This window comes from Danio rerio, chromosome 2, assembly GCF_049306965.1.
Source record: "Danio rerio strain Tuebingen ecotype United States chromosome 2, GRCz12tu, whole genome shotgun sequence".
NCBI lineage: Eukaryota > Metazoa > Chordata > Actinopteri > Cypriniformes > Danionidae > Danio > Danio rerio.
In genome coordinates, this window is record NC_133177.1 from 39833989 (window position 1) to 39859664 (window position 25676).

The 25676-nt window shown below is 35.7% G+C and overlaps 1 protein-coding gene across 1 annotated transcript in view; it reads left to right on the forward strand.

Moving 5' to 3' along the window:
• The first annotated feature begins 7565 nt into the window (after positions 1-7565).
• The window catches only part of fam163aa (family with sequence similarity 163 member Aa), a 32713-nt gene continuing 14602 nt past the window's right edge, over positions 7566-25676 (forward strand). The window contains exon 1 of the mRNA XM_002660854.7: positions 7566-8015. The gene's annotated coding sequence lies outside the window, so the exon portion shown is untranslated. The remainder of the gene's footprint in view (positions 8016-25676) is intronic.

A 25676-nucleotide genomic window follows, 5' to 3' on the forward strand; every position in this document is an offset into this window, starting at 1 on the left:
ATAATCGGCAGTAGCCTAATTTTACACCATTTGTTAGTTAATGATATTCTCAAAACGTACTATAAAATTTTAAAGATTATAAGCAGTGCATGATGAGTTTTAAGCAAGATTTGTACTGCAATACTTTTAAATTTGTTAGAAGGATTTGTATAATCACTGTTTTACTACAAATACTGTGTTTTAACTGTGGTTAATTTGTGGTTATGATTTAACAACAAAACTTTTTGTACATAAACCATGGTCAAGTTCTATTCATTCATTCTCCTTCGGCTTTGTCCCTTTATTAATCGAGGGTCGCCACAGCGGAAAGAACCGCTAACTATTCCAGCATATGTTTCCCAAAGTGCAAACCTTCCAGCTGCAACCCAAAACTGGGAAACATCCATACACACTCATTCACAAACATACACTACAGCCAATTTAGTTAATTCAATTCACCTATATCGCATGTCTTTGGACTGGTGGGGAAACCAAAGTAAACCCACACGAACACGGGGACATGCAAACTCCACCTAGAAAGCCAACTGACCCAGTTGTGACTCGAACCAGCAACCGTCTTGCTGTGAGGCGACTGTGCTAAACAATGAGAAGAAAACTAGACCATGTGCACCCAATGGTTCAAATGGATCATTACACACAGCAAGACTAGTGACTGAGTGGTTTGATGAACATAAAAAAGTGAAGTTAAACATCTACCATGGCCTGAACAGTTACCAGATCTAAATACTATTGAGCCATTTTGGGGTGTTTTGTTGGAGTGAGTCAGGAATTGTTTTCCTCCACCAGTTTCACGTAATGACCTGGCCACTATTTTGCAAGAAGAATGGTTTAAAATCCCTCTGGCCACTGTATAGGACTTGTTTCGTAATTTAGCAAAAAAAAAAAAAAAAAAACAGCACAAAATCACAGCAATTTGTAACTTTTTGATTTAGTAGCTAATTCGTATGAATTCGTACAATCTCATTCGTACAATTTAGTATGATTTGCTCATCCCCCAATGACGGTTGGCTTTAGGGGTGGGGTTGAGTGCCAAGCCCCCTTTTTAAAATAGTATAAAAATGTTTACATTACCTAACATTAATTAATAATGGTTAAAATGCTGTAAAAAAAATATGTACTGTTTATTATTAGTTTATGTTAGTTGCTGTATTAACAACTGTTAACAAATAAAACCGTAATGTAGAATTCTCAAACATTTTTCAATCCATTAAATATTTTATTCTGGCTAAACTACAATAATACTTTCTTCAGAAGAAAACTATTATAAGATATACTGTCCGGAGGACCATGTGCACCCAGTGGTTCAAATAGATCAATACACACAGCTAGACTTGTGACAGTAGTTTGATGAACATGAACATCTCCCGTGGCCTGCACCAGATCTAAACATTATTGATATAGTGTTTTGGAAGAGAAAAGTCAGGAACATTTTTGTCCACCAGCATCACGTAATGACTTGGCCACTATTCTTTAAGAGGAATGGTTCAAAATCCCTCTGGTCACTGTATAGGACTTGTTAAGTTTCATAATTTAGCAAATAACAAATTAACACATCTCACGCAATCCATAACATTTTGATTTAGTAGCTAATTCGTATGAATTCGTACAATTTCATTCGTACAATTTAGTACGATTTGCTCATCCCTCAATGATGGTTTGCTTTAGGGACAGGGTTGGGTGCAACACCGCCTGCTTAAAATCGTACATTTTCTAACAACTGAACTTGTACGAATTCATACGAATTGGCCACTAATTTGACAACTTTAAATAGTTACATTTCCTCATGAGATGAGCCTGAAATGAATGCACTGTCACCAAACATAAATATGAATTTTTACATTACCTAACTTTAATTAATAATGGTTAAAACGCTGTAAAAACATGTACTGTTCATTATTAATGTTAGTTGCTGTATTAAAAACTGGTAACAAATATAACCGTCATGTAGAGTTCCCAAATATTTTTCATTCCATTAAAAATTACAAGAAAATATACCCTTTTTATCAGAAGAAAATTGTATAGGATATACCTTGCTGTGTTAAACATCACTTGGGAATATAAAATATAAAAAGTAGTGAAGGCTGGATATGGCTCTTCCACTACAAAAATCCTCTAGAAAATAGTGGATAAAAAAAGTGAAATGCCATTTGAAAAGGCTTGCCCTCGCCTCTCCAAAAGGTGACCTTAGATTCAGCTGAGAATACAGTGAGAATTGTCAGAGTGCCAACACTTAGCAGAGTTGGCATTGTGTCTTCTTGTCCAGGCAGGTGCACACAGCGGCACAGCAGGACAGTTGATCTCTCTGTGCTTCAGAATAGCTCTTCTTCTTTGACCACTCTTCTGTCCGCAAGCTCTATGTAGAAACTGGCAAGAGTTTCATCAGTCTTCCAAAACTAGCACACTTCAACATGAAATCAAAAAAGTGTTTCATTTACCTGTATATTTGGAGTGTTTCTTTAGTTTAAAAACAATTAAAATACACTTTTTTCAACCGTTTTTATTGATTTGTGTCTGTACTGTACATGTAAATTTCAATACATTTTCATTGTTTTCTCATTTCCTTTTCTCTTGACGCCACTTCATCAGACCTTGCTTTACACAAATTTTTATTCATTCATTCATTCATTCATTTTCCTTTGGTGTAGTCCCTTTATTTATCAGGGTTTTCCACCACAGTGGAATGAACCGCCAACTTATCCAGCATATGTTTTACACAGTGGATGCCCTTCCAGCTGCAGTCAAGTACTGGGAAACATCCACTTATTCACACACATACAATACCGCCAATTTATTTTATCCAATTCACCTATACTACATGTCTTTGGACTGTGGGGGAAACTGGAACACCCAGAAAAAACCTATGCCAACACGGGAACAACATGCAAACTCAACATAGAAACGCCAACTGACCCAGCTGGAACTCGAACCAGCGACCTTCTTGCTGTGAGGCAACAGTAGATTTTGTTTATGCATAATTTGCCTGATTAGAGGTATTGTTCTCTGATGAGTCCACCTTCACCGTCTTTCCCACATCTGGGAGAGTTACAGAGTGGAGAAGCCCAAAATAAGCATACCCCCCAGACTGTTGCATGCCTGAAGTAAAGCATGGGGGTGTATCAGATATGGTTTGGGCTGGAATGTCATGGCATTCAATATAAATTGTGTTAGATGGGCGCATCACTGCCATGGACTACCAAACCATCCTAGGGGATGTGGACTCAATAGTTCAAACAATGTATCCTGAAGGTGGTGCCATGTATCAGGATGATAATGCACAAATACACACAACAAGACTGGTGACAGAGTGGTTTGATGCACATGTCATTGAAATTGAATATCTGGCATGGCCTGAACAGTTACAAGAACTAAATATTATTGAGTCACTTTTTGGGTGGTTTGGAGGAGTGAGTCAGGAAACATTTTCCTCCACCAGCATCACATAGTGACCTTGTCACTATTTTGCATGAAGCATGGCTCAAAATTTTTCTAGCCACTCTGCAGGACATGTATCTGTCATTTCCAAGGTGAAATGATGATGTATTGGCTGCAAAACGAGGTCTACAGCATACTAATGAATTATTATGGTCTGAAACCAACTGTTTCAGTTTTATATATTGATGATTTTTAAATGATTTGTTTTTCCTGTTTGCAGTACATTCTAAATTATTGTATGATAAAATCATACTTCCAACTCCGCTTTGTGAAAAATCTGTGTTCACCGAAGTTGCGAAGACATTTATTCCAACTAAGCTGAAATATTGAGTAGGGATGGGGCTTTTTTTTTTTTTTTTTTGCTTATAATTCCCTTGTAGCAAACTAATGGTGGAAAGCGGGGTATGGTTGAGAATATTGTGGCTGAAGCCGTCAAACTGATGTCAGCAGAGATGGACCACCACTCCAATCATATTTCAAGAGTTCCCACTTAGATATGCTTGGCATTTATAGCAGGTTTGGCATGCTGTCCCGGGAGAGAACCCTGAGCTCGGAGATATTTGAGCCCAGGGCTCCCGTCCGGTCTAGAAGCATATCAAGGGATCTGAGATCATGTAGGTTTCAATTGTTTCCCCTTCAGAAGGGGAGAAAAAGGAGAGGATGGGGTGGAAAGGGGGGATTCTTCCAAAAAGAAGATAGAGCAATAAGGAGAAAGTGATCCATTTATATTAAGCTAGGATCATTTTGATTGGATTATTACTGATTACGGATGAGTGGCCAGCAGTGCACATCATATCACATGCTCCTCTCGAAATTAGTTTGTGAAACATCACTTTGTTCACAAATTGCGTTGGAAAATAAACATTGTAAATCACTTATCCATGTCAAAAAAATCCAGCAACCATTTTAAATGACCTTCTGATATTCAGGATTTTCTTGGGTTAGAATTAGCACATATTTCCTCATTTTAAATAATCCCTCATTTACATAATTAAATATAACATTTTATAAAACTTGTAATACATTTTTTTTTCTCCATTTGTAATGAATTAATCAAGCGAAGTGTGGTGATAAATATTTGTTAATTTTGACCCAATTCACCTAAAGCGTCTTGCCTGAAGGATAAGCTCATCTTTGAATACATGGCCTGCTTTTTGTAGTTAGATGTTCGCCACAGTTTCTCCATCTCACTCCTGAGGGGCGTCTTAATTGACAAGCTGCTTTAGCGGGAAGGAGGTGTAACTAAGAGAGAAAACGCTTGGGTAATATAAATAAATAAGGCAGATATATGGAAGAGGTGAGCCTGCTGCTCTACAGGGAGTTCAGCTTTACTCATGGAGCTGTGAGTCTCGCTGCTCTCACGGATCATGTTAAATATAAAAAAGACATGAATCGTGTGCCCTCCAGGCAGCAAAGCGCAGGGAATGAAACAAGGGCTCCTGTAAGGCAGGTTAATTGGGTCTGGCCTTTCAGTAGAAAGATAATGGCATCTAATGCTAGATTCAGACAACCTCGTTCAACTAATTTTATAACAGATAAATTCAGAGCTGTAATTTATTTTGGGGAACTGCACTATTATGGGTTTGAAAAGTCGAACATTGTAAAAATAAAATTGCACCATAAAATCTCTATCTTCTCTCTCTCTCTCTGCCCAAAACAGTGCCAGTATTTAAATATGTTACATATGTTTCATTTTCTTTAATTTCCATCATTTTAATACAAATTGCACACCCACAGTTTAACACATATATGAATCTGCCACGTCTGTTTTGCATCTGTTTGTTAATATTAAGATTCATGTGAGTTCTCTTAAAAATATTTTTTTTTGTAAAAAAACAAATACTTGTCATGAAACAGAAGTTGCAATAGTATTTCCTTCTTTTGTGTCACATTGATCTGCGTTAATATGGAAGGCAGTTGGTGACAAAAGTCTTTAAAAAAAACGCATTTGGATCATGCGACTAAGCACAGGTGGCATTTTTTAATATGTTCCTTATGGCCCGTTTCCACTGAGTGGTACTGTACAGTATGGGTCAGTGTGTTTTTATGGCTGTTTCCACTGTCAAAAAGTAGCAAAAAGCAAATCGTACTGTACCACTTTTTGGGTACTGTTTTCAAAGGGTAACTAGCATGACAAAAGGGTACTAAAAGACAGAGCTAGATGCACAGCTGAATACTATTGGTTTACAGAGAAACGTCACTAGTGCGTGCACAAGCCAGAAGAATGAAAACAAAGGAAGCACCATTTTTAAATACACAGCCGAGACATTACACTGTTATGATAACGAGCCATGGTCAACCCTAGCTCAAACAAACATTGTTATTTTTTTGATAAACTCACTCTAAAAGTCCCAGAAGTCATTGCAGCAAAATTAAGGAGGTGGGAAGCACAGCATTTTATATTACTATTTATTATAAAATTTTAGACATATAACTTATTTATTCCAGAAGTTTCCTTAAATGAGATGGTAAAAGTAAACAGTCACATAGAAAAAATCACATTAACGGAATTTATTTGCTTAAATTTGTATTCAAATCTGTTTCTTTTTTTTTTTTTTGCATAGTATTTTTGTAAGGGTTTTGTGCATGTTATATACTGTATATATTGAAAAGGAAAAACATAATAAATCAGTGTGTTAATGCTGTAATGTTTAAATAATTTCCGATCAAAATGCGTGAAGGTCATCAGGAAGGACGCAGCATCTAATTTCTCAGAGAACATGTTTTGTGTTCTCAAAATCTTCCAAGTTCATTATTCTGAGGTAACATGGCGAGCATCTGATTGTTGGGGTGGCATTTTTAATAAACTTATATAAAGACAAACGTAAGCGTTAGTGTTAACAACTGTCACCTGTGTGTGCCACCTGTCTCAAGACAAAAATTTAAAAGGAGGAGAGACAACAGTGGAAGAAAAGGGATGACCAGACCTGGACACTTTCTTTGTTTTGCTTTCAATTTGGCAGTATGTGAAGCTGCCATTTGTTTTAGGTTTATTTTCATTATTAAAATGATTTAAAGTTTATCCGCCTCCTTCTTCAAGATGGCTAATGAGCCATCAAACTTTACTACAATACCATTCCATTACAGAAAGAAAAACAACAGTATGACTGAAAATAACCCCATAAAAAAAATCAGATATTGATTTCAAATTGTGGTTTAACAGAAGCATTTATACAAGCAAACTAATGAAACTGGGCACAACTGGCAGCAATTGTGTAGCTTATGATTTTTGCATACATACTGTATGCCAGACAACGATTTTTTTATTAAATATTATACACATATTTGTGCAATGGCAGTAAAGGGGTGGGAATGGAATTCCCATGTCACTTGTATTATTTAATTAGAAGTATGTCAAATACCAAGATCTGCACTAAAGCATTTCCTTAAAGTAAACACATTGACATAGATGAGTAGGCTCTTAATCTTCTTCTTTCTGCTTTATTCTGAAATTATTCTAACGTATGCAACAAATCCCTGCCAGTCCTTATAATCAAATCTGTCAATGATGTGGCACCTTGCTGTGTGTGTGTTTGTGTGTGTGTGACTCAGAGCACATATAAATGTGCATGCATGCATGCATGCACAGGGGAGCATACGTTATCTGTATTCTGGATAGGCGTATTTGATTTTGCATGTAATATATTGAAAAAAGGGATTTAAAAATATTATCCATTATCTTATAGCAATGGTGATTATAATATATTAGTTTATGCATCGTGTAAAATGGTTAATTTGTCTTGGATAATTTATTATTTAGTTTTTTGTACCATGATTTACAGAAAATACACATTAAAATGCCATTCAAGTGTAATAATAAACTATATATATCAAAAGAATCTTGTATGACATACTATAAACAATAATCATTCAAATTGAAAAACGACAGGTTTAATATATTCAAAATTATGTTCATATTTTGTCTAGTGACCTTTTTAGTTATTTAAACACAACCTAATCTTCTTCTACTTCTTCTTATTATTATTATTATTATATTATTATTTCCTAGTCACCTGCCCATTATATTCTCTCCTTGCACGTTTCCCATATGCAGATGAAGGCAGTGTGATGTGAAAGCTGTCAGTGCGCGTCCCCTCGGCCGCTGGTCATGTGCAGGATGACGCGCTGCTCATAGGCTGATACGCTTCGCTCGCGTTGAGCGTTGGTAAAGGTGTGGGTTCATTTGATGACCCTTCGCGGCTCAGCATCATCATCATCATCACACGGGCTGTTGCTTCCTCCTGAGAGACCGTCGACACTCTCGCAGCCTGCACACTACAACCGCGCAATCTGGTAATGCCACTCAGTCATTGGCGGGCTCAGATATGCTATAACGCGCGGTTGTTCGGGATACTACGGAATTACAGCCGCAACAAATGATGATGTGACAGGCGTCCGGTAGATAATAAAAGCTCGCGGTGCAGTGGACGCGGCATTTCTGCTAACGAAGCAAAGCCTCAGACGAGCCTTTTCCAGATGAACAGATACAGTAGTGTTCACTACTGACTGACCGACAGCAGTCATTCGGAATAATACCTGCACCTCGCTTTACCAACATTCAAGGAGAAAAAACAGGTTTTAAGGTAACTGAAATGCTTTGGATTTTGTACTCGAATGCAGGTGTTCAAATGTAAATGATGCCAGTTCAAGTTTGAATCTTATGTTCCTTGAGTCATAAAAAAGTATGTCTATAGTGCAGGTTAAAATAGAATTGAAGGCTAATTGTTAGGGTATTTAGGCAACATGTAATATGACAAGCAATATTTGATTGTTTTTTTTTTTTTTTTTTTGTACAAACTGGGCATATGTATGTATACAGTGAATTTTAATGTAAATAATTTCTATTACACATAATTAGTTATGTAAAGTTAGGGTTGCACGTTATTGGAGAAATTACACATTGCGATTTTTTTATTCTGTGATGTATATTGAGTTGAGTTGAAAACTGTTTGGAAAGAATTTACATGTAATAACATGTAATAAACAATCTACAAGCATAGACAGATTCAATAAAGAAAAAAATGCTAATTAAATAAACAGCGTTTTATTGTTTTCCGAAGAGTTAAAATGTATTCAGGTATACAGTAATTGAATAATCAAATGTAAAATAATACTGCTGCATAGTCTTTGTTTTATAAACAATTCAATAAAATTAATCGTTATTAATTTTTCAAAGATACAATTTCTAACGCCTGAATGCTTTTAAACCGTGACAAAGTCACAGGCCTCAAAAAACACTTGCGAAATGATCAATTATAATCCAGACTTAACATTGCGTATAGTCATGATGCGACTTTTGCGAATGGTTGCGATATCGATGCTGAAACAATATATTGTGCAGCCCAATGTATTTATTATACAGTATGGGTAATGCATACTTTATACTTAAATGCTAATAACAATAAACAATCAACAATAAATTGTAAACACAGAGAAACTGAGACTTTCTGAATACTTTTTTACTATTATTTTCATTTATATTAGCCAACCATTTATTTAAAAAAATATATATATACTCTTACGTTTATTTACATTTTGTAATTTTATGTTAGTATAAAGTGGTTAAATGGTCATTTCCTGTTTTTATTTACCAGGGTTAAAGGCATACAGCAGTTCACGCAAAAATGAAAATTTACTCACCATGTACTCATCCTCAAGTGTTTCCAACATTCAAGATTTACATGTTTCAACACAAAAGAACATATTTTAAGCAAAGCAATGTATTTTGAAGTAAGCTGAAAACCTGTACCATCAACTTTCTTTGTGTTCAACAAAAGAAAGGCAAGTAAACGACAACAGAATTTTAATTTTTGGGTGAACAATCTGTTTGATTTTCTTTTTATATTCACGATTATGCCGTTGAACTGTTGTTAAAACGCAATATCACATAGCAGTGTGATATGGCTGTAAATCGGCACTGGTGTGACACTAAAAACATTGGTATAGTCATTGGTATATAGACACCTCCCACCAGTACCAATATACAGCCATAACGCACTTCTACTTGTGAGATAATGCTCATTAATTGTTTAACTTGTCTACAATTGAGCCAAAACAGACAAAAAAGCCCCTTTCACACATACAGACCTTAAACATGAACAAACTATTATGAAAGGGATCATGTGTGAACAGACTTTTTTTGAAAATACAGGTAAATTCGTTCTGGCAATTTTGCAAAAAGAGAAGTTGTAACATTACTGGTAATTTGCCAGAATGCTGCTTTGTGTGAAAGCAGAAGGAAAATTGCCGGAAAGAGGGCATTTACGATTAGAACGCAATGTCTACTCCAGCCAATCAGAACATTTATACGCATTAAAATCCTTGCTGTTTATGAAAATAAAAGCCTTTGAATATTTTTCCAGACACATTTAGCTGCTAGATGTTAGTCAGATATCATTTCTATGTTCCTTCTGAATGACAACTGTGTAAAAATGATCGATAAAATGCTGTTTGTTTACCTTCAAGCTCTGCTTCAGTTGCTTGACGCATGTGCATGTAAAGAAGTGCTCTGGTGAGCACCAGCGCACACACATATTATGTACATCTCAACATGTAAAAATGTTCCTCCATATGTTTTCTTGGAAGTTGTACACAATCCATCCACAGAGTTTGTAATGTCGTCAAATGTGTAAATGTTTTGCTGTGGTTAGCGCATCTGCATTTGAATGTCTCTGGGACAAAGCAGCTGCATGAATGCTAAAGCTTTACATAAAAGTCAAACCATCAAGCATGGATGTGAGAACGGTCTATTCTGGAAAAATCCCGTAACATCTTTGCCTGTGTGAACAGCGCTCTTTTTAACTTACCGGTAAGGTCATTCTGGTAATTTTCTGGATATTACTCATTTCTCTGTGAAAGGGGCTATAGACAGACAGTCACAGTATACATTTCATTTCTGTGATGGAAGAGCGTGTTAGTAGTCAGATGTGTCATGCAGAATCATAGCTTTTGGCGAAGAAGTCATGTTTTCCACAGGGGCAAAGCATATGTTGTCTGTTTCTAGCGGACACGACACATACACAGATGCTGTTTTAGTGGAGACATGATTTCTAGGCCAGCGAAGCTTTCCCTGCCAAGGTGGCCTGGCGTGTTTGGAAGCTGCTTTTCAACTGTTTGTTTTGCTGGATTTACATGGCAGGCTCTCCAGCAGTGTGCTCTTGGCAGATGTACTGCTTGAGGGAGCATGTTTGTTGGAGTCAAGCTATGGTAAAGCACACAGTCTGAAGTTTTTAAAGCCTCACTGTGAGTCACCTTGACAGGGAAGAGCCCATCAAGAGCTTTTCTGCCAAAGAGACTTGTCTGTTGTAAGTGAGATGACATATCTGAACGTTGTGTTATACCACTACACTGGTAAAAAGAGAACTTGTTGCAAAATACGCTATAGAGTTTAATACGATTGTAGAATCCAATAGACAATTGGAGCCCATTTGCCAGTTTAGATGGGTTTTTAGTGGTAGTTTCTTCAATGTTCACAAAAAAAAATGTAGCTAATTTACTCTCCCTCAAGTTTGGTCAATCTTTAGTCATTCATAAAGTGCAACCCAATGGCTACCAGGACTTTGAGAATCAAAAAACCCCTAAACATATTCAGGTATAACAACATTTATATAGTGTTTATTTATTATTATTATTATATATATTTTTTTTACAAATATTGTACAGACCCAATTGAATATGTTCTTAAGTGAGCCACTTACTGATTCAAATGATCTGGTCAGAGCGAGTTATCGAATCACTGATTCAAATGATCTGGGGTGAGTTTCCCAAACAACGACGTAGCTTGCGGCTGAACTATCAAAGTACGAAGTATCGTTTGGGAAAAGAACGATGTAGTGATGAGTGTTAATAATTCAAATGATCTGGTCAGAGTGAGTCTTCAGTTATGGAATCAATGATTCAAATGATCTGATCAGAGTGAGTCTTCAGTTATTGAGCCAATAATTTAAATAATCTGGTCAAAGTGAGTCTTCAGTTATTGAGTCACTGAATTAAATGATCTGGTCAGAGTGAGTCTTCAGTTATTGAGCCAATAATTTAAATAATCTGGTCAAAGTGAGTCTTCAGTTATTGAGTCACTGAGTTAAATGATCTCGTTAGAGTGAGACTTGAGCTTTTGAGTCACTGAATTAAATGATCTGGTCAGAGTGAGTCTTCAGTAATTGAGTCACTGATTTAAATAATCTGGTCAAAGTGAGTCTTCAGCTGTTGAGTCACTGAATTAAATGATCTGGTCAGAGTGAGTCTTCAGTTATTGAGTCACTGATTCAAATGATCTGGTAGAGTGAGTCTTCAGTTATTAAGATGCATTTTAGGATGTAATATTCTATTTGGGTCATTTTGAGTAAAAGGAGGTCTTTAGTAATATCTATAAGTCTATATCTGTACTTTCACTTGAGTGCTTGATTTGCATGCTCCGTCCCCTAATGAAATAGACAGGATTTCATTTATCCTCTGATAAAAAAAAAAACAATGATTTTCCTCTTCACTCTCTGAAATCCAAGCAGCTGTCCCAGATTTAGACATAAATATATTCTCTCATACACAGCGGAGATGAGTGCTTTCTGAAGACAATGGGGTGAAAAATCCTTCCTCCACTACCTGGCTAAATGGCCCGGTGATGGAAAAATATTGTTACAGGAATGATATTTGAATAATTGAAAAGGGCCTGCTTTAAAATTGCAGGCTTGCCATGATTTCAAGAGCAAAGTTAGAGGCTTCCTCACCGAAATATTCATGCTATTATTTAACAGTGGATATATCAGGAGTAGGGATTCATTCAAAAATGATCAGAGCTCCTGCCTCTCCATTTCACAGAGCGACAACCGGCTTTCGCCACTGCCAAGGAGAGATTCATTTTAATAATGAAGAAGGACATTCACCTTACTATCTGCCCACAGCGTTGTTATAAGTGACATCATAGATCAGGCCGACGAGCCTGTCAAGAGAAGCCTCTCAGCATTGTGATTGCGGCACTTTTTGTTTGTTGCTGACTTATGTAGCACACATCAAAAACAAATTACAATGTGTTTATGAGTGAACGCCATGCACGGCATCTGAGTCATCAGCTCAGCATTGCTCCACTTCTCCAAAGACAGAACTTAATCCTTACTGCTGAACTGGACATGTGCACGCTTGATGGACTTGACATTTGCACTTTGCTTGACTTATGCTGTGTTAACAATGACTTCAAAGTTCATTTTTCTCCTGAATGCACCCATTAGCATGGCCACAGTGCGTTGACATAATTGTTTGGACAATTCGAAAAAGCACTCTTTAAAATAAAGGTTCTGCATGCCCTCAGCCAGTGCGGGGTTCGAGTGGTTCGGAAGAGCCACCCCTCACTGACAATGGTCTAGAATTTGTCCTATACATAGGCTCATTTGTTCTATTTTGAATGCTATGCCAACAAAAATAGTGAAAACATCGAAAAAGGTTTTGAAACCAAGTGGAATCCTCTATTGGCTGTTGCATTGGCGTGACTTCAGCTAATCAGTTTTGGCCAATGCTAACAATTATTAAAATTTTATAATCTGATATAAAAGAAGTCTTCTTTCACTACTGCATTGTTTTTAAATAGAGAAAACATTTTACAAGTATTTTTATTCTAAATCTTGGACCTTATTCTTGAAAAAAAATGTCTGATTAAAAAGCTGTGAAGCACCAAAAGCGGTCCATATTAAATTAATTCCAATATTATTTTGGCAATTGTTATGCATGAATGTTTAAATTAACTTTCTTTTTCTTTTTTTACAAAAGAGGCTGGAAAAATTGTGAAGCTCTACATTATTATTACGTTTTATTTTAATTTAATTTTTTATTGAAATGGCAAAATTCTGACTCAGGACACTTAAATGTGCTGGCCAGATTGTTATATGACAATCAGCTACAGCTTTTATTTAAAACCTCCTATTTTTTTCTAAGCAATTTTGGTAATAGCTAATCCAGCTAATTTAGCTAATCCAGCAAAAAATACTGCTTAAACATCACTAAAATGCAGTATTTAAATCTCATAATTGAATAGAAAATGAGGTGTATAACTGGAAAAGGTCTACTTTTGGAGTAAAAAGAACCACCCCTTTCACCAGTCATCCTATGGGTCTGTTCTAGAGCAAACAGGTTCTCAGTGAACAGTTTTTTAATTAATATATATTGTGTGTGTGAAGAACCTTTCTCCACAATAAAGAAGCTTATGTTCAAAGGAAATGTTCTTTATGCAAGAACCTATATTTTTAACAGTGTGCATCTACATGTTTCTAATTTAATTTTTATTCCATTGATTGCCCTGAAAATGTCTCCTCATATAAAGTTGAATTCAGAATTGTTAGCCCTCTTAAATTATTAGCCCCTTATGCATATTTTTCCCCAATTTCTGTTTAACAAAATAATTCTAAACATAATAGTTTTAATAACTAAATTCTAATAACTGATTTATTTTATCTTTGCCATGATGACAGTAAAGGATATTTTACTAGACATTTTCAAGACACTAGTATTAAGTTTATAGTGACATTTTAGGCTTAACTAGGTTAAGTCATTGTATAACAGGGGTTTGTTCTTTAGACAGTCTGAAAAAAATATTGCTTAAGGGGGCTAATAATATTGACCTTAAAATGGTTTTTAAAGATAATTTTTTAACAGCTTTTATTCTAGCTAAAATAAAACAAATAAGACTATCTCCAGAAGTAAAAATATTATAGGAAATATTGTGAAAAATTCCTTGCTCTGTTAAACATAATTTGAGGAATGTTTAAAAAAAATAGAAGTCACAGGAGGGCTAATACATTTGACTATATATATATATATATATATATATATATATATATATATATATATATATATATATAGATAGTCACATGTATTTGTGAAGCAAATTTAAAGAAAAAACATGATGAAATGTTTCTTATATGTTTAGAAATGTATTAAAAAAATCTTCTCTCCTTTAAACAGTAGTTTGTGGAAAAATAAACAAGCGGTCTAATAATTTAGGGGGGTTAATAATTCTGACTTTAACTGTATACTGTATACACTGCTATTGAAAAAAAAAAGATCAATTTCTCTGGATTTACGATTCATAGTTGTGTAGGAGTAAAACATAATTTTTGTTTTATTCTGTAAATACAGATGACATTTCTTTAATTTTTAAACAAGACTCTACCAATATTTTATCCTCAGAAAAAATAAGATATCAATGTTGAATGAAATAGCCCTGATTTTTAACCACAATAAATTATATTATATTATATTATATTATATTATATTATATTATATTATATTATATTATATTATATTATATTATATTATATTATATTATCTTTCATTCATTCATTTTCTTGTCGGCTAAGTCCCTTTATTAATCCGGGGTTGCCACAGCAGAATCAACCAACTAACTTATCCAGCAAGTTTTTACGCAGCGGATGCCCTTCCAACTCGTAGTGCGATATGGCTGTATCGACACATGTGGGAAGCGTGCATTGGCTGAACGCCACAGACTAAGTGCTTTGTTGTCCCACCAGTGATAATATACTATCATATCGCATTGCTATGAGTGTGATCAGGGGCGGACTGGCCATCTGGCAATTCTGGGAAATGCCAGAAGGGCCAGACCAAATTTTAACCGTGGGCCGGTCAGTTTTTTTTAAATATGTATTGTTTTTAAGTGCAGAGAGCTTTTATCACTTGCTAGATGTGATATTATGATAATAATAATAATAATAATAATAATAGTAATAATAATAAATGTTAAGCATTTGGCCCAATCGGCAACTGCCGCCTGGTTTCAAGATGGGCCGACCCAATCCGAGGCTACCCGGACATAATTAAAATCTGGCAAGAATGTCATATTATCTCACCATCTGTACACTAAATAGTGAATGTGCGTGTCTGTGGGTGGGGGTCGGTGTTGTAATATGGGCTGGTGTGGCTACAGTGCCAGGGCTGAATTTTTGTCCCAGTCCGCCCCTGAGTGTGATATTGCATTTATGTGACAGTTCGACGCCATAATCATTTATATAAAAAAGAAAATCAAACACGGAGAGGAACTACTTCATCAGACCAGGAGCTACTTCAGAAACCATTGCTACTTCACAAATATCACTTTAGAGCTAGTATTTGAATGATTCTCCAGCGTAATGTCTAATACTATGACAAAGCAGGTGATTTTGCTCACATGAAATGAAAAGCCATCAGTCTGCAGAGAATTACCAGTATTTACATTTACATTTTACATGTAGTCATTTAGCAGACACTTTTATCCAAAGCGACTTACAAATGAGGACAAGGAAGCAATTTACACAACTATAAGAGCAACAATGAATAAGCGCTATAGGCAAGTTTCAGGTCTGTAAAGTCTAAGAAGGAAAGTATTAGTATTTTTTTTTATTTATTTATTTTTTTGGTACAGTTAGTGTGATATTCAGAGAGGCAATTGCAGATTAGGAAGTGAAGTGGAGACTAAATAGTTGAGTTTTTAGTCGTTTCTTGAAAATAGCAAGTGACTCTGCTGTTCTGATGCAGTTAGGGAGTTCATTCCACCAACTGGGCAGATTGAGCGTGAGCGTGAGCGAAAGTGATTTCTTCCCTCTTTCCCTTTCCCTATTTCTCTGCTGCAATCGGGAGATCACAATAATTAACCCAGAAGCCAGAGCAAAGCTAACACTACCAGATATGGCATAAATACAGCACTACAAAATACAAAAGAAAAAGATTGTCACTTTCTTGTTCTGTAATGATGAAAAATGAAAAAAATGCTGTTTTTTTTTTTGCCCTCTAAGTACTTATTATGCAGTCTCTGTCGCCATCTTTGGCGGAACATCAACCATCTTTGCTCTGCTCAGTATGACAGGCTGGCCGCCATCGTGCTGAATCTCAGATATTATGAAAATTTAAAATAGGCACTATCTTTATAAATAAACTGCATAGTTGCAAACTAAACAACTTCATTCTTGCCTAAAAAAGCCTCAAAAGTACATTATGTTGTCCAACAGCTGCAATATTTGTCAAACTGTTGTACTCTGCTTGCCACTTGTGTGGGCGGAGTAATACACAAGGGTGAAGAGGCTGTATGAGTGCTAATATTACTTTAACATCTCACAGCTATCAGCCAATCAGATTCGAGAGCCAGACAGAACTGTTGAATAAAAAAAATATATCAGATTATCTCTTTAATATAGTTAAAAATTTGTATGAAGTTCTGGAAAAAGAAATCCTGTTTTAAAAAAATCCTTCTTTCTTAAAAGTACATTGGTATACACATGATCAATGTGCATTCATATGGAGAAAAAAAAACAGCCACAATTGAATTGTCTCTCTTTGTGCTTTAAATAAACGCCAGTGAATTAAGTGGGGTAGTGGCAATTGCTGAATAAGAACCCAGTCAGCAGCTGCTTTATAGCCTGACATCTGAAGCTGTCTCTTGATTTGTCCTTGGGCCGGGATGTGCATGCTGGACGTCCATAAATCAGAGACCCGCTGGCATATACAGGCCCAGATGGAGAGGGAGAAAGAGAGAGGCTAAAACTAAAGCTGCATCACACACGTTATAGATCTGGAGTTTTGTATTATAAATACATAAATACATAAATACAATGCATCTGTGCACTTCATTATTTTGTAAAAATTCATTTAACCTCATACACTAGAATCAAATACCGTAACCTTCCCTCCTTTTCGAAATGACTTTCTTCACTTCCTGGTCACATGAAATTCCTTTAGGGCAGGGCTATCCATGCTCTGAATTTGTCTATTAATCAATCTTCCTTCATTTTGTTATAGCAACATCTGCTTTCAACAATCCAACTGGTTCTCAAAGAACTAATTTATGCACAGCCCTACCAGTGATTTAAAGTTCATTCATTCATTCATTTTCTTTTCGGCTTAGTCCCTTTATTATTCTGGGGTCACCACAATGGAATGAACCGCCAACTTATCCAGCATATGCTTTATGCAGCGAATGCCCTTCCAGCTCCAACCCATCACTGGGAAACACCATACACTCTCATTCACAAACATACACTACGAACAATTTAGCTTACCCAATTCACCTATAGCGTTGTGTTTGGACTGTGAGGGAAACCGGAGCACCCGGAGTAAACCCACACGAACACAGGGGGAAACATGCAAACTCCACACAGAAATGCCAACTGACCTCGAACCCGTTTTAAAAATGTGTATTTTTACTTTCCATATATTTTTGTCCTGTATTGCATCGGTACTTTTACTCCGCAGTCCTTCAACCTGCAGTCACTACTTTATTTTTTTCTTGTCTACACTCTCAGAAATAAAGGTACAAGAGCTGTCACTGGGGTGGTACCTTTTTAAAAACTACACATTTGTACATAAAGGGTCCCCATTTATATCTCAAGGGTACATATGGGTACCTAAAAAGTACACAAGTGTACCTCTTGAAATGTTTAAGTACAAATATATGCTTTTGAGATACCAATGTGGACCTTTTAAGCACAAATGTGTTTCTTTTGTAAAGGTACCACCCCAATGACAGCTCACGTACCTTTATTTCTGTGAGTGTATGGGGATTGGCTAAGTAGAAAAATCAGTCTTGTGATTCCTGTTCAATCAAATCACATAGAAAACAAAATTCACAATATACTGAGCAACCTCAAGATATGGGCTTTATATAAATGTAGCAAACTACTAGGAAGTAGGGGTGTCAAAAATAATCGTTTTTTTCGGTGCACTGCGATGCAGACGCGGACAATTCGGTCTCGGTTCGGTAATAATCATAACCGGTTATTACTGACGTCATTTACCTCATATGTGCTCTGTCGCGAGGGAGGCGATCGCGAGTATTTACAGCGCTTTAACTACTTAAAACTCATAAACTGTGCACAATTTCACTGTGTGTGTTTGCTGGATCAGTCTTTCACAGACATATACAACAATAGCCCCTATTTCACTGAGATCAAGAGAATGAAAGTAGCCTACTCCATTTCTCTCTCTCTCTCTCTCTCTCTCTCTCTCTCTCTCACACACACACACACACACACACACACACAGTGGCCCATTTGACCTGCTGGCGTGGCTTTTCTTCTTTTCTCGGCTGTTTTACAGCGTTACTTTTGCATCCAGAAACGAGCGCGTGTCTGCCGAGTTTTCTCCACCGTGTCTATCATACATCAGCTGTGAGATCGCCGCTGCCGCCTGCCGCTTATCAGCATCACTCATCTATGAAGAACGCAGCACGCAAGAGCCAATCGTAACCGTTTTTTTGAGGATGTGACCAATCAAAGGGGTGTAAGAGAACTAGACAAGGATCAGAAATTGAGCTGGATATTTATATTTGTTTATATTATTTGCTAAATGCTCGTTTTGTTTAAAGGTACAGTTTATTTATCTGACTGTTTGTATTAAATGACAAAATTGTATTACAAATAGTATATAAATATAAATATATTCATACATTTTAATACAAGAAATGCTGCTGTGAAGAAAATAAAAAACTGTGTATGAAAAGCACTGTCAATGCACCGAAATATCGAATTGAACCGAATCAATGGCATGATAATCGTAACTGAACCGAACCGTGAGACTAGTGTAGGTTCACACCTCTACTAGAAAATATTAAAAGTGTCCATGAAGATGTCCAAAATCTTTACTCGCAATGACCCAGAGTCTATTTAGACTGCCTGTCACTGATGAGAAGATGAAGGATGTTTATTGTATGATGACTAGTGATGGGTCATTCTTGAACAATTCGCTCTTTGTAAACGAATATTTTATGTGACTCAAGAACGTTGAGTACTTTTAGGGAGTGATTCGTTCATTCGCACATGCGCTCATTTGAGCAGGCGGAGTAGAAGATTAGTTCATTTTTCGAGTCCTCTTGGGTTTGAGTCGTTCGTTCATTTCATAAAAGACAGAAGCCAATCATATGGAGTCAGAGCTGGAAAAAGATTTGATCTATTCATTTCTCGAGTCCTCAGTTTGAGTCGTTCTTTCATCACTTAAAAGACAGAAGCTAATCATATGCATTTAGAGTCGGAAAAAGATGATGCATTCATTTCTCTAGTATGCGGGTTGAGTCATCTCTTTACATGCTGTCACGTGATGAACGAGCGACTCAAAAGGTGAATTAATCATGGGTCTTTCCAGCTCAGACTGTGCGCAGTGGTTAAGCTTATATGGGACTGTCAATCTCAGGTGAACAAACTACTCAAATTTGAAGACATGCCAGATGAGGAATCAGACATAATCATAGACAAAACACCAGGAAAACAATAAAGGATTATTTTCTCTAGTAGCATTATGACGTTTGTAGTTTGATCAACGTTTGGGTTAGTTGTAGATGTGTTTGGAAGCATTTTGTAACATTTTAATGTTATTTTTGCATATTGAACAAAATGAACGAAAATACTCAAATAAAGATTTGTTCACTTTGATGAACGAGACTGAAAGGTTAGTAAAATGATCCAAACTTCCCATCACTAAGGATGACAGAAATCACCAAATGACCTTAAGCTATCTAAATGCTCTACAGAATGTTACATTTTTTACACACAAATAGCATGGAAACACATCAACCTTTCACAGCACTCACTACTCACTACTCTTCAAGTACTTTTAAAAGAGCAACTTTTTACACATATTTTGAGTAATATTTAAAATAGATACTTTTTAATCTACTTGCACTACATTTTTAACCATGGTACAGTACATTTACTTGAGTGCACTGTAAAAAATGTTGCGTTACACATAATTGATTTGTGTTGGGATATCATAAAGGAATTAAGTTTACCTATTTAAGTGGTTTGAACATAAAACAATTAAGTTGTCTCCCCAAACAACTAAAAAAATGTGTTGTTTAAGCTCATTTTAAATAAGTAATTTGAACTAGCAGCAAAATAATTTTTTGGAGTGAATGACTTTTAAGTACTATTTCCACCACTGTATCCTACATTTTTTTCTCATTTCAGAACTGTTCAAGTATTCAAGTAAGATATACACATCATAGCGAAAAAGAATTACAATCTTAACTTTTAACCTTTCATGGTGACCTTATATGAAGACAACCTGTTTATTTCATTAAGTGTGTTGTGACTGACACTGGCATGTATGTAGGAAAGCATCAAGTGTTTTGTAAACACTGCAGCCTTAGCAATCAAACTGTGTGTTCATTACTCATACTAAAGAAAGACCTCAACAATATTAAACCGTGTCAATTAAGGCAATGACACATCAAGCTTTCTTTTAAAAGTTGTGTGTTAAAATTTGCATATTGAAATTCCAAGGTAAGATTTCAATCACTTTTGCTTTGTTCTTGTACATTGACTCGTTTGCTAAATTGAACACTTATGACCTTGCTCTAAAATGATCAAACATCAAGCATTTCATTCAGATTTTTGGACCCGATCACGTTCAGTACTCGTGTCAATGTGCTTTTTTTGTGACCCAGTTCCTAGAAACAGTATATTAACCCTTGTGCACTGTTCAAATGTACTACCTTTTTGTTACGTTAGGGATGAAAACATCCACATTAAACCCAAAACACACCAGATATTTTTTTTTCTACAGCAATTTGTTAATCAAACTCAGTACTGATTAAAACTAATAAATGTTTTTAAAAATTACAGCAATTTAACTCTTTAATTGCCAAATTGATAAATAAAGTCACTGATTTGGTGAACAAAACACACAAAATGGCATATTTTCAATACAAAAAGTAATTGTGGACTGGATTGTTTAACCTTTTATCACATCATGAAAGATTAGTAACAACATTGGCTTTGATGCGTTGTTAGATTTTCATATTTTACTGTTTCCTAATTTACTGTCGGTGGCTGTTTTTGCCCTATTGACTCCATTGTAACCACATTTGGTGGTGCATAAACACAGTCTTTGTTTCTGTTTAGTCCATGTAGTACTGAGAGCTGAGATGCATATTTTGATTTTCTCAGACACATCAAGGTAAGTGCGTAAAGGGCACTCTCACGGACACACATACACACACTTTATTTTGCTGTTGTATGCCATATAAAATACAAATACTAAGCTTTTTTGCACAGACCTATTTAAAGAGTTAATGGTGCCAACTGATGATCAATAGTACAAATTACAAATCTTACCTCTTCCCAACAGGGACAATGACCAACAATCAAGAATGCATGATTATATGGTGTCATGGCTTTGCAATCCAAAAAATATAAAATATAAATATGGCTATAATGGAAGTCAATGGGGCAAAAACGGCTACCAACAGTAAATTAGGGAGAAAAAAATTTAAATTAATAAAAAACAATGCATCAAAAAGGCAATGTCATTTCTTATGTCCAAGACTTAGATAAAAAGTCTTCAGTCTACAATTACTTTTTATATTGAAAATACATCGTTTTGTGTGTTTTTTCACCCAATCAGTAACATCATTTATGAATTTGGCAATTAAATAGTTAAAATCCTATCATTTTCTAAACAATTTAGTAGTTTTAATCAGGACTGAGGTTGATTAAAATATTTATTTAAAAAAAAAAAACTAGAAAAAGTATTAATCTAATCCATTTTTACAGCAATTTAATTTAGTGGATGTTTTTATCCCGAACATAACAAAAGGGTAGTACATTTGCCCAGAGTGTATCATTAAGTTTTTTTTTTTCATTCAAAACATTTTCTCAAAATATGTGTAAAATAAGATTTGTCACCAAAAATCATTCCATAAGCTAAAACACAGGAAAAGTTATAGTCAAAAGAGTGGAATCCAGAGTAGATGAAAACATCGCCAACAGCACATAAGGATTAAATGAGAAAACGGTGGGTGTGGCTTGTTTTTTCTATTACAAGCTGATTGGGTGTAGTAGTCATTTGATTTAGAAAGATGGGAAAATAGGTTTTAGAAGAGTTATCACAACAGACACTTCCTTCTCACCATTTCTGTTAGTTGTCAAAACTGACAGTTGCCGGTGTGGTTAAGTATGTTATCCACACCCAATACCTAAAACAGACAGTCTCAAAATTTAAATGAAACAAAAAAACAGGCTTTTTCACTGCATTTTCAGATTTCAATTTAAGCAATTTTTAACTAGCAATGTGAGTTAATAAAATCATATAGTTAGTTTTGATTTGATTTGTATTTTAATAAAAGTCTAACAAGGAGAGAGGACGACAATCCCTAGTTTAAAAAAAATTCCCTGTGATAAGAAAAAATGCATTAATATAAAACCTTTGACTTTCCATTCAATCCTACTTTCAGCTCCCAAAGAGAAATGGGACCCAATCTCTCTAAATCCTTTAAGAAGCCAGTCCACTGTATAAGAAATCTCCACACCAAGAAGGATTATGAGAAAAGTTACACTCAATGGGATTTTGATTTCCGTCTTTCTTTTCTTCTCTTATTTAAGTGTATGTTATAAAGACTAGAACTGCAATTAGAGTAAATGAAAGCTCGGACTGTTCCAAAAACGGCCCTCAGGGCTGTCCAAACAGAGTGCAATCTCAGCTCTTTGCAAGTTATTTTCTATTAGCGCCACGCTGCTTGTGCATGTGCTGTTACAAAGCTGGCATTATCATAAGGAAGGAAAATCAGAATGTTGACGAAAATTAGCTGCTTGATAGTCACGCCATGTTCAACTTGTCGAGCAAGGGGGTTCATTCAGTGCTTGTCAATTATATTTAGCGCTTTCTTAACCATAGGACATTTATTTTGTCCCGTTTAGCTTGCTCACTGACACAAACTGTTTGCTGCTGCCACTTTAAATAGATGATATATGAGGTTATTTACTCTGAGAAAACAACAGTGCTGTTGAAAAGACTATAATTGCTTGATAAAATTCTATATGTTGTTTTGGATGTTGGAGACTGGACTGTGAAAAAATATCTGTTAAATAACAGTTTCCGTATTTTGTGTTTTATGTTCATTATTATGGGATGTTGATCTCTGCTCTTTCAACTTTTGATGTTGAGAATTTAACGCTAGATTTAACAAAGTAAGTTTGACTGACCTTTTACTACTGTAGTTTTAAATATTGCACAGGAATAATATAAGGAGAAATAAGTCAGTAAAATTACAGATTTTTTTTTTACTTTAATATGCAACACCAACCCAGATGATACATCACTTTAAACTACTAACAATGTTAATAAGTCACTTTTTCAACCTTTTCAATGTTAAAGGTGCAATATGCAAGTGCAACTGGATTAAATCACATTAAAGTGCAGGTTGCCAGATTAAGGAACAACAGGCGTGAGTCTGGCAATCAAGCCTAAAGACTGATTTAAGGTGTGTTTTATATAAAAGCAACAGCATGCGATAAAAGGGACATTTTCCATATTGAATAAAGTTTTTGTTCTAACCAACTCCTTGAATAGACTGATTTCACGCGGCCACCATTTTGAATAATGAAATCAAGGCTGCGGTGGGAAGAAAAACCTTGAAGTATCGCCTGAGTCACAGAGGAATGTGTACCTGGCTGTATATCTTATCAGCGAAGAGAAAGCGACAAAAATGTATAATTTTACCGCCTTCTCAGTGACCCAAAGGTCCCTTCTGAATGAATAATGAAAATAAAAAGGGATATTGGACCTCATTTTCAGCTAAGTTAAGGGAAATGGCACTAGTTAGCTAACGTTTTCTTTCCCAAACACATGTTTTAGATGCCTTTTGTCAATCTTAAATTAATGAACTGATTCTTTCACTATATTAGACTTGTCATGATACAAAATTTCAATACTGAAATGTAAAAAAAAAAAAAGTCCATTTCCTGTTTACATTTAAGCACTGTTGATGGCGTTCTTAAACAGCGCTGATTTGTCATGGTGTTCACATGCACAACAGGAATGACTGTGATTGGCCGTGAAGGTCATCAGTTCACCGCACTTTGCCAATGCTTACCGAGTGCAAACACAGACGAGCGATCCGCTGATAAATCTACTGATCTTCACGGCTTTTAAACGCTGTTCTAAATGTTAGTGGGAAATGGACATTCTTAAAAGTTCAGTATCAGGACAACACTATTACAGCCTACGCAAGGATGTGTTCCAGAGGACTGCATTGTTTACTGGCTCACCGGGTTAGATAGGCTGAAGCAGGGAAACGCCCCAAGGTGTTTACCTGCTGTCATGAACTGAAACCTAGGAGGACACTTAAGTGTATTACTCTTAAAGAGAATGTGATGTTGTTTGAACCCTAATATGCTTTAATTGTTTAGATTAAACTGAACTGAAAGATACTAAAGAGATGTTTACACCATATCTGCATTTTGAAATCGCGGCAACAGCTGGAGGTTTGTAGTACACAGCATGGTGCAATGTTTACAGTGCTGATCCTATACTCCTGGGTTTCTTCCCACTGCAGCATCGCTTTCGTGTTTTAAAAAGGCGGCCGCAGAAAATAACCATATTGACATGTGCACATTGTCATGTGCTTTATTAAGTGTTAAATGCTAATAATGCGAGTTTGAGTGCCATTTTACATGACATTTATTGTCATACTACTGAAAGCAGCAGCAGATAGTTCACCTCAGATCTTAAAATAAAATAAAACATTTAAAATTATACTTTAAAACTGTGAAATAATGTAAACCAACACATATTAGTGATTCAGCATCTACATTTAGTAATGCTAAAGAGATAATAACATGTATTAATTAGATTATAAACCTCACCATTTCATGAGTGAGTGCATATTCTGTCCTTTTGAATGCTGGTATTTAAATTTCTGTCGTGTTTCGTCTGTTTCGTCTTTCCAACAAGGAAACCCGGGTCGCTAAAATATCATTGGCTAAAGTGGAGTTATGTTGGTTAAAACAACCAAAACAAAGACAGATGATCCGGCACGTAACTCACATTTTCAAAGCAGAATAACTGACTTCAGCATACTTTTTCAGATACACAAACATGTTCACTTAGCATGTTTCTTAAAAAAATGCACACAAATTATGGTATTTTTATGCTTTAGAAAAAAAGGGGGGGGGGGGGGGATGCACCACAAAATATGGAAAACTGCTAATTTACGGATATTTTTAGTGCAGTGTGCAATGTTTATTTCACCACCAGGCTTGTTAACTAGAATGTCACCAGTAGTTTTATAACAGCCTATAAGCCTAGAGACATGAGTATGATTTCTTCACACTAGATAATAAATGAAGTTTCCGTCATGTTTGATGTGATTGACTTTAAGTTTCACATTGCAGATATTATAAACATGCGAACCCCTTCAGCGACGCTAGGGATGGTGCAGTCGGACAAATAAGAGGTCAGATTGAGCTGCCAGATAAAAAGTCCATAAGTGTTCTGGAGCAAAG